Genomic DNA, 10,807 nt, shown 5'->3' on the forward strand with positions numbered 1-10,807 from the left:
CTCTAAATCGTGTTTAAACTACGGCTCATCTGGGCTTAGAAACCAGAACTTGTCAAACCCTCTGCAAAAGTCCTTGTTGAATACATCCTGCTGTTGTCATTTACCATGAACAGTGTGGGCCGTGTGGCATTTTTACTTTCCCTCAAGTTTGCGTTGTATGCAGACTATCAACTTGGTGATGCAGAAGGAGAAAATAGCCACAGGAACCTGGATTTAGGAAAGGGCTACAGCACAAGCCGAACACACCTTTGATGATTTGTAAACCCATGGCAAGTAAAGGGAAGTTGCCTTAAAACCTGGGCTCGTCCGGGATTTGAACCCGGGACCTCTCACACCCGAAGCGAGAATCATACCACTAGACCAACGAGCCAACACACAGGTTGCTGGTTTCGCCAACTCAATTGATTTTTTTTCTTACTGACGAGAGTGTAGGATTACCCTCTCAGTTCAAGCTTTACTTTTCTTTTTAAAAGCAGGTCTCGTCCGGGATTTGGACCCAGGACCTTTCGCACCCTACACGAGAATCATAGCCCTAGACAAACGAGCCAGCAGGTGCCACCTTTTGGCACTGTATTCAGCATCCCAGCTAGCTCAGTCCTTAACGCAACACAAAGGGTCAACCCATCAAAGACCAAAGAGGTGAGTCTCTTCCTCTTCAAGCAAAATGATTAAAACAAATAGGGTGTCTGAAAGCGAATTTTGAAAAAGTCTAATAATATACACATATATATTCACATTGTTTTCTCTGTAAGCTTCACCTGGGAAAACTACGACTTCGACAAAGAAGGGCGGTGGCCAGCTACTCCCCAAGGTTTGCAGTCTGCGAGTATGTGTGCAGTTTCTTTAGTGAAACCTTGAAGCCCAGTGTAGCCAAGCGCATGAGGACCAGTTTAGATGCCTCAGTGCACGTGGAGCTGTCAGGGGCCGAAATCAGAAGGTCATCTGCATACTGCAGGAGCACTGCAGGAGGGAAAGGTCAGAAATGAGGTCTCGGAGCGACGCGGCGAACGCCGCAATCGAGTCGCAGAAACCTTGCGGCAAACGAGACCACGTGTATTGGCGTTGGCGATGAGTGAAAGCGAAAATCGGCTGGGTGTCAGGTTCAACAGGAATGCTGAAAAAAGCAGAACTAACGTCTAAAACAGTAAAAAATGCATGTTGACACGAAATGGAGGTCAATATCGAAGAGACATCAGGCACAATTGGGGCGATAGGCACGATGGCGTCATTAAGGCGTCGAAAATCTTGAGTGAATCGCCAAGAACCGTCCGGCTTGGGGACTGGGTTAATCGGTGTGTTATACGCACTTTGACATGGGACGACCACACCTAAAGAGAGAAGTTTCTGTAGAATAGAGTCTATACCACACAGTTTGTGCTCGGGCAAAGGGTATTGTTTAACAAAAACAGGAGTGGGGCTTTTTAGAGTAGCCTCATATGGTTTACAGTCAACCCTGCCAACATCATCCCTATGTGCAGCCCAAACAGTGTGTGGTATGGAACGCAGAGGCTCAGGAACCTCTATGGCATGTGAGACAGACAGCAGAGCAGACACAGGTGATTTAAAGGATTTATTGGCGATGTTGAGATCGCGATTGAAATCTCCCGTAGACACGGTCATGCGCGAACCAGAAAAGGATAGGGATAGACCAAGTTTACTCATTAAATCCCGCCCCATAAGGTTAAAGGGACAATCTGGCATGAACACGAAAGAATGAGTAAATCGCACTGCGTCGCATACAACCAGAAGTGGGGGCGTATACGGAGATGAGAAGGGCTGTCCTGTAATACCCACAGAGCTAGTGATTCTAGATGATAAAAGCCCCTCATAGCGAAGAGAGCGTGGCGCCGGTATCAATGAGAAAATTATAATCAACACCAGATACATTGAGAGACACAACAGGAAGGTCATGATTCAGATGGTTGGCAAGGGGAAGAGCACATTTTGGTAACAAAAAGTGCAGCTGTCCTGTTATTTATCTGTCTTTTCTTAAACCTAACTTGCCTGGCACTGCTGTGGATTGTCCACATTTAAAAAAAAAATACACAGCAGTGATCAGACAATGCAACATCCTTAATAGAGGCTGAAATGTTAAGACCCTTTGAGATAACCACATCCAAAGTGTGACCATGGCAATGTGTGCTTCCAGTCACATGCTGAGAAAGTTCAAAAGATTCAAGTACATCAAGTTCTTTGGCGTAATTATCCTTGTGATTATCAATATGAATGTTAAAATCACCAGCAATAACAAAATGATCAAATTCAGTAGAAATAAAAGATAACATATCTGTGAAGTCATCAATAAAACTAGCATTGTACCTTGGAGGTCTGTAGACAGTTACTAATAATATTCTTTGTGCCCCCTTTAAAATCGCATCTAAATATTCAAAAGATGTGAAATCACCAAGTGGTAACTGCTTGCATTGGAAAGTATCATTAAACAGCATTGCTACACTTCCACCTTTCTTGCCGGTGCATGAAACATTAAAAAAGTTAAAGTTTGGTGGAGCCGTCTCAGTTAACACAATATCAGCACTATATGAATTTAATGTCTCTGTTAAAAGCATGAAATCAAGCCTGTGAGTTGTAATTAAATCATTAATTATATAAGACTTATTTGTAAGAGATCTAATATTCAGTAGAGCTAACTTAATAACCTGTGCACTTTGTTTCAAAGACTGTGAGTTACCTCCAACATACTGCAGATTGGATGTATTCACAGTATCTGACCTAAACTCCTTGTTCTTTCTGCTTCTGATACGAACTGGAATGGGAGAGATAATTGGGACACAGGGTCCATGCTTGTTTTGAAAACATGTACCGCTGATATCATCACTGTAGCAGCACAGACCCAAAAGAGAGAATGCAGAAAGGCTGAGCGCAGATGGCGTAAAACCAAACTTCACACACATAAAGAGAGTTTCTTCAGTTCATCCCACACCTTTTTCATGTCATACCACGATTTATAGCTTTCATTCATGTAAGATAGGTCTCATCCGGGATCCCCTATGCCTTCATTAATCCCTGGGGTATGCGGGTATTTGCGGATTACTTTCGGTCCAACCAGCTAGGTTGGACAAAAATGGATCAACATAATAGCCCAAATTACATCTACGCATCCATGCAGCCGGTGTCTCTTCCGGCTCTGGTTGGAACGACGTGCCCAGTATGGAAAAATACAGTGAGAGCTGTACTGAGAGTTTCCACTATAGGACGTTCCCTGTCTCCCACTAAGCGCTTAGGTTTAAATGTACCCTCTCTACTCTCACTCTCGTACTCCCGCCCACCCGACAGGGCTGGGTCGGTTCGCTCTGAACACCCAGGTGATCTCGACAACCAGGTAGAGGTCCAAAAACGATTAATTGGACTTACCTGGGTGAAGAGAACACGTCGGAGTCACCATTTGAAAGGACCGGCCGTTTTTGGTCCGTTCATGAAGAGGAACCAGAGAGTGGATCACCTGTCCTGTGGAAAGTCTCAGTTGCAGCGGGAGCGCTCGGTGCAGGAAGACAGAACAACTCTCTTAATCAATCAAAGAGTTTATTAAGTCTTCTGCACAAAGAAAGAAGGGCACTCCTTCTTTTATACAAACACGTCCTGCCCTGTTGCGTACAAGCAAACAGGGTGGACCCAAATAAGTTGTCTAACAGTCATGAAATGCTAAGCTGACACTCACGGACCACCAGAACTGCCCAAAGGAGGGGGGCTTCTGCTCTGTGTACGATAATCTTACCTACGAAAGAGAACAAATGGTTCTGGACAGAATGTTGTCCCGATAAGAGGAGCAAGTTGTTTGTGCAAAACTGCCAAGGACAGTAGCTATGCTTGCTGCAAAGTCTGCTTAGAGCAGAGTTAGAGCAGAGTTAACCCTTTCAGTGTTGTAGCGTTGAGCCTCCCCCACCTGCTAAACAGACTGTTTACCTTGTTCTTTCATATATTTATGATGTTCAGTTACAATATGTTTGTGTGTGTGTGTGTGTGTGTGTGTGTGTGTGTTTACTGTGTTATTTTGTTCAGCTCAGAGTTAGCGAGAGTGTTTGGTGACCATCAGAAGAAGGAGTAGGGCTAGGAGTGACCGACCTCAATTTTCAGTTGCTTTTCAAGTTCCATTGTTTTCCCTTCCTCTCAGTAAAAGAGCATTTTTCAAACAGAAATCAGGGCCTCATCTACTCCAAGTTTAAGTGATGCTTATTTAATCCCACAAACGGGGAAACTTCACTTCCGCGTTTAACCCATATGTGAAGGGGTTAGGCGTCTTGCTCAAGGACACCTCAGTCATGGACTGTCAGCACTGGGGATCGAACTGGCAACCTTCAGGTCACAGGGCCAGTTCCCTAACCTCCAGCCCATGTCCGCCCCCTTTCTTCTGCACCATGTCCAATTATGCATTTATTGAAGGTCCACCCATCTGTAGCCTCACCTTATACATCAGCCACTCTCAGATCACTCACTCCCAGGGATCACTGTGTATACATAACGGTCACTTTATCAGAATTCCCTTCCTTTAAGCTCCACCTGGAGTTTATTAATGGCCATTTATTGATGCAGTTTTTGTTTGCCATCCTCAACCCTGCAACAGAGACTTTAATTCCATATATATTGTTTATTAAATATATATTAATGTTCATTCTATATATATCAATGTTCATGTAATGGTTCTTTGTGTGTGTGAATATATATATATATATATATATATATAATAAATTATATGCATGTATGAAAGAAAACTGTCTGAAGTCAGAATAATCTCTCATTAGTGTTTATCTGTGTGTATTTGGTTTAATTTGGGAGGAATTATGTTTAACTGAACTTAAAGGTAGCTGCTTTTTGAAGTTGGAACCTCGGAGAAAAACTTGAATCACATTTACTATGTACTTGAGTATATTTGGCATTACAGCCCAAAATACATCATTTTACTCATATTGCCAGTGTTTATTGTGTTATCTTGTGGGAATAGAATCATGCCTTACAATGTCCTGCGCCACATATTAGGATCTTGTTCACACACATTATTTTTATTTATACAGGGTGTGAGCAGCGGTAGCCCATTGGTTATTTGGTATACCATTTAAAATGTATACAAATGTATGAATTTTGTATATAATGTACTGGTATGTAACAATGAACTGCAAGAGTTAACTTAATATTGGTCTAACTCACAGTTTCAGTAATCACAGCAACAACGCTCACTGTTAATGCATTAGCAACATTAGGTTGTGTCCATACGTGACCACATGGACAGTCACTATTCAGAGGTATGGTACAGAAAGGGAAGTTACACAAACACCAGTGGAAAAAACTGTGACGAAAGAGAGATGGAGATGGTGAAGGAACTTGTGTGCCAAAAAGAGGCACACATCTGAAATTAAGCTGAAATGAACGTTCTGAAATTACAAAAGCCCCATTGTGGGTTTTATTTGAAACCTAAAATGTACTAGGTAAAGATTTTATTCATTCATATTGACTGCTAGCTATAATATGCTGCGATGCTGCTGACCTTATCTAAGTTCTATTCACAAAAGTTCTGTCTGTATTTTTACAAGCATTTTGATTGTGTGCATACAAAAACATTGTCTTAATTAATTAAGCAAAGCCAAGAGAATTTTCTTGTGCATTTGGAACTGTGTGTATACAGCAATGGTATTAATAATGTAGATTGTAATGTGTAATATTTTTTTTAATGTGATATTATGAACTTGAAAATGGACAGGACAGTTTTGTTTTAAATGTGCTATTTTTCTGTGTTCAGGAACACCTTGAAGCAAGAAAATCACAGTGGTTGGATCAGAAGCTTTTATATATATATATATGTATATATGTATATATATATATATATATATATATATATATATATATATATATATATATATATATATATATATATATATATATATAGTGTATGTATTTTAGTATACTAAGGGTAAAGTATATTGATTTAATAGAAAAATATGAATGGAAAAAGTTCTTGATGGTATGGCTCCTGTAGTGTATACTTGCATTGTTTGTACAACAATTGAACATTTCATCATATAGAGCTCATATACTGTATGTGCTTTGTTATAAAATTATTGGCTACATTCCAGTAGTTGCTGCATGATTCATCACTCATGGGCCCTTGCACTTGGAGGGGAAGGCAAAGTGAAGTTTGCATGATGAGTAAATCTAATGTTAAATATGGATGCTTTGTGTTTGCATATTTTTATTACATCAGAGCACATTCAGTGCATTGTTTGCACATGTTTATACATATGACCCTTTGTGTATGAGTCACTGCAAATTTGTGCAGCAATTTCTGAGAACAACCTGTCACTACTGTTATGCTTGGTCTGCTACGCAAGAAAGAAGAGTGGTGGCTTTGAGAAATGTGTACAGTATCCCCCTCAACCCTGACTTAAATTTGTGTGCTTGCCCAGGTGAGTGGTTGCATTCCAGTCTGCTGCAAGGACAGCTGTGTTACCCACTACATTACAGCAGCTGCTGCTCATGTTTTTTTCTGTTGTCTGTTAAAAGAGCATTTCCTGTTTATTGTATGATACAATCACATGTCTTACAGGATGGCCATGTTACTTTCCCAAGTACAGTGAACATGTAGCTCACATGTCTGTGGACTCTGGATCCTCCATCTACTTTAAGATGCTGGATTTTATTCTGGGTTGAATTTAACTGAAGTGTAGATATAATGGATTGGTGAATTACCTGCTACTGATTAGAAAGGACAAGATACTAAATAGAAGGTCTACAGTTAAAGATCTGATGTATTCTGTAGTGCAGTTTAGTGGTTTTCATTTGTAAAAAGAGGAGATGCAAAGTACAGATCTAAAAAAAATTACAAAATATTGAAATAAAAGTATGTAGTCCTGACGGACAAAAATAATACTTTAAATGTATTTGAGTATCAAGGTATCAGAAATGTCTAGGTATTTATTAATAATAATAATAAAATTATTATTATTGTAATGATTAGTAATTATTGTATATATTAGTTTTACTGCATACAGAGACATTATTTTGAATATCCATTAAGAATATACAACAGCTAGAGTTTGCAAAATACCTACTTTCCTCTCCTGGTGTATTATTGACTAGTGACGTTCATTTCTGATTCTGGAGTACCTGAGTGTGCTTTACATTTTAAATTCTGTAACATGATGGACAGTGGTAGTCCATAGACCAAGATAAACACAGTGCTTCAATTAATTGCTGAAAGTGTTGTGGGAAGAATTACACCAATTGCTCTGCTACCCCAATATTTGATTAAAACCTGAAGGAAATAGATTTTAATATGGGGAAATGCAGGGTGTGTATATGTCACATGATGAAGCAGTAATAAGTTTTGTCACAGTTTGATGCTTGTTTACTGTGAGAGTGAATACATGTGCTGTCATCAAACAGGGCTCGTGTTTTGCACGCAGGAAACACACGCCCCGAAGGTAACGGTGTTTCAGTCACGGACGTTACGGAAAGCCCACAGATGGGTGGTGTTGCACATCCAGTGGACTGTTTCTGTACAGTGACGCAGTGAAATGTAAACGCACAGCACCTAATGCTGAACATGTAGCTGTGGTAAATACTGAAACTTGGTTGGTTGGTGTAGTGGGGAACACCTCTGCCTTCTATGCTGTAGACTGGGGTTCAATCCCCTGCCTGGGTAACCACCCTGCACTATACCAGTAAGAGTCCTTGGGCAAGACTCCTAACACTACCTTTGCCTCCCTGTGTAAAATAATCCAATTGTAAGTCGCTCTGGATAAGAGCGTCAGCCAAATACCATGAATGTAAAAATGAAACTAAAGTCTTGGCAGATGAATGAGCTAAACGGGACGGCCGCAGTGCGGAGGTGTTTGTCAGTGTCAGTGATTGTAAGTGAGAAAGAACATGGGAAAATCAGACGGTCTGCTGTTACACATATGATACCAAATTAATCCAAAATGAATCCATTATGTAGCTACTTCACGGATGAAATACGTGGGAACCTGGGCTACTGAAGTGGAAATCCAAGCTTCTGCTGGGTGTTGATATTTACCTACACTGAGAATAAATTACTAAAATACTCAACATGTCATCATGGCACACAACGTTATGATCAAGGAGCAGGAATTTACCTGATACACTGTAATCAGTGCCATTATGAAGTGGTTATATGTGTCAAGTGTAATGGTACAGAAACCTGTGCTTGTCTGTGCTCACAGTACTGCAACAACAAAATGCCAAACTGCCTCGACCCGTCATGAACTTGCAAGACGAAAAAGCAAAAACAAAATGAGCCAAATAAACAGAAGAAGAAGGAGAAAGTTCAGAACAGCTTGAGACGATACCATAAGGATGAACTTTACAGAAACATTGTCATGAAAAGGAGTGCTGATGAATACAGAACAAATGAACAGTATAAGCAAGAAAAGAAGGACCTGAGCATCACCAAGTATGCTACAGACCTAGAATATAGAGAACGTATCAAGGAACAGAGTATAAGCAAGTATTCCACAAACCTGGAACACGGAGAACATGTCAAAGAGCTAAGTGTCTGCAAATATGTCACAAATGAAAGTCACAGGGAAGCTGTTAAAACACATTGTTTTGAAGCATACCATACAGATCCAGAGTACCAAGCAGCTAAAAAACAAAGTTGTGTGGACTTTTATGCTAATGCCACTAAAGTCCGAAATGTAGAAAGACGAAATAATGAAGTAAAATGAAGGAAAGAAATAGAATGTTATTGAACAATTTAGGCAGAAAATAAGAACAGGACTTGAACATGTCTGTTCAGTATGTCATCAAATGCTGTTCAAAAATCAAGTGCTACAATGCCAAAAAAGATTTTCTCAAAAAACCCCACATTGCATCAGTGGCAGAAAAGTGCATTACAGACACCTATTTACATACATGCAATGACACCTGCACAGCTGACTGCACAAAGACAACTGGCCCTGCAGGATCACTCTACTAGGATTTGCTACACATGTCAAAGAAAGATTCTAAGTGGTAAAATGCCATAAAAGAGCGTTGCAAAGTCTGCAACCTGTCACTAGAGCCAATTCCTCCCAAGTTACACAGATTAAATTCTCTAGACCAGCATTTGGTTGGAATGCATATTCCATTCATGAGACTTGTGTGTTTGCCAAAAGGAGGGCAAAATGTTGTTCATGGTCCAGTAACGTGTGTACCACCTAACATTACAGATGTCACCCAAGATCAGAAAATGCTGATCTCATGATTTGTGTGAAACTAAAGAGGAAATTAACATACAAAGAGCACTATGAATATTAATTTGTATGGCCAGAAAACATTAAGAATGCTTTGATGTACCTCAAAGAGCATAACAAATTCTACAGTGATGAGCAGTTTAACAATGATTGGATTAATCCATTAAGTAAAGCTGAAGAGCACAATGATGAATGTGAGGAACATGTCAATGAAGACAGCACAGACAAAGACAGCTGTGAGGAAAGGATATGACACACAAAGACAAACTCACATTACCTCAGAAAGGTTGACTAACAAAGAATCACTACAGAGAATTTTGAATTATGTTGAGGGCTACGAATTCCTCAAACCCATAAGAGGCATGCCTGTTTTGTGGCAAAGTGTTCAGAAAGACTTGTTTGCCATGGTGAGGAAGCTGGATATTCCTACGTGGTTTTGTTCATTCTCTGCTGATCTGCGATGGCCTGAACAACTGTAAACAATCCTGAAACAAGAGAGAAAAGAAGTAGCAATTGATGAGCTTGACTGGTCAGAACGATGCGGTCTGTTGAAGACCAACCCAGTGACAGCTGCCAGAATGTTTGACTATCGATTCCACTGTTCTCTTAAAGACATGATTGTCTGAAGCACAGCCAATCGGTAAAATTGTTGATTACTTTTACAGAGTAGAATTTCAGCAACGTGGCTCACCTCATACTCACTGCTTGTTCTGGGTGGAAGATGCTCCTCAGACTTACAAAAATGTAGAGCATGAAGTTGTTGCATTTGTTGATCATTATGTAACGTGAAATGCCAACAGAAGATGACACAGAAATGCAAGAAATTGTCTCAGGTATGCAACAACACAGCAAATGACACCCAGAAACATGCAAAAAAAAAGGGAACAACCTGTAGATTCAATTTCCCACGTCCTCCAAGTAACAGAACATTTATAACAAGATGTACAACTGATGATGCTAAAAATGATGCTGATGGGAGTTGTGACAAGGAAAAGAACTCGTCAAACATAATCAGCCCTCAAATAGAAAAAGATTTAGCAGAAGCAATTATGAAAAAAGTAAAGGATGCTTTGCTAAACCCTGAGGTCAGCTTTAACTCTGTAGATGCTTAGTTTGCTTCAGTTGGCATAAATCAAGAAATATTTGAAGCTGCTTACTTAAGGATGGCAAAGAAAACCAGTTTTGTTTTAAAGAGAACACCTTGTGATGTGTGGGTGAACCAGTATAATCGAGACCTCTTACGTTGCTGGAGTGCCAATATGGATATACAATTTGTGGTTGATGCCTATTCCTGTATTGTGTACATCATCTAAATTTCAAAAGCAAAGAGAGAGATGGGATTGCTATTGTCATGCGCTCAGAAAGAGGCTTCAAGGCAAGGAAATATGGATGCCAAACAGGATTTGCGAAAGGTTGGTAGTGTTTTTCTGCACAATCTTGAGGTTCCAGCTCAGGAAAGTGTGTATCGTCTGACCAACATGAAGCATCTCGCAAAGTGCACTTTGTCCCAACTGGACATGCAATCAGAATGAGTCTACCTCTGAACGTCATACAAAAGAAAGCAGAATGCAGTGATGAAAGACTGAATATCTGGATGACCAGTATCA

At 40.1% G+C, this 10,807-nt stretch overlaps 1 non-coding gene across 1 annotated transcript; it reads right to left on the reverse strand.

Annotated features, from left to right (window-relative positions):
* Positions 1-298: 298 nt before the first annotated feature.
* On the reverse strand, positions 299-370 carry trnap-cgg. Its single transcript has one exon. It is a non-coding gene; the product is annotated as a tRNA-Pro (tRNA).
* Between the last annotated feature and the right edge of the window lie 10,437 nt (positions 371-10,807).

Source organism: Pygocentrus nattereri, chromosome 16, assembly GCF_015220715.1.
Source record: "Pygocentrus nattereri isolate fPygNat1 chromosome 16, fPygNat1.pri, whole genome shotgun sequence".
In the NCBI taxonomy this organism is placed as follows: domain Eukaryota; kingdom Metazoa; phylum Chordata; class Actinopteri; order Characiformes; family Serrasalmidae; genus Pygocentrus; species Pygocentrus nattereri.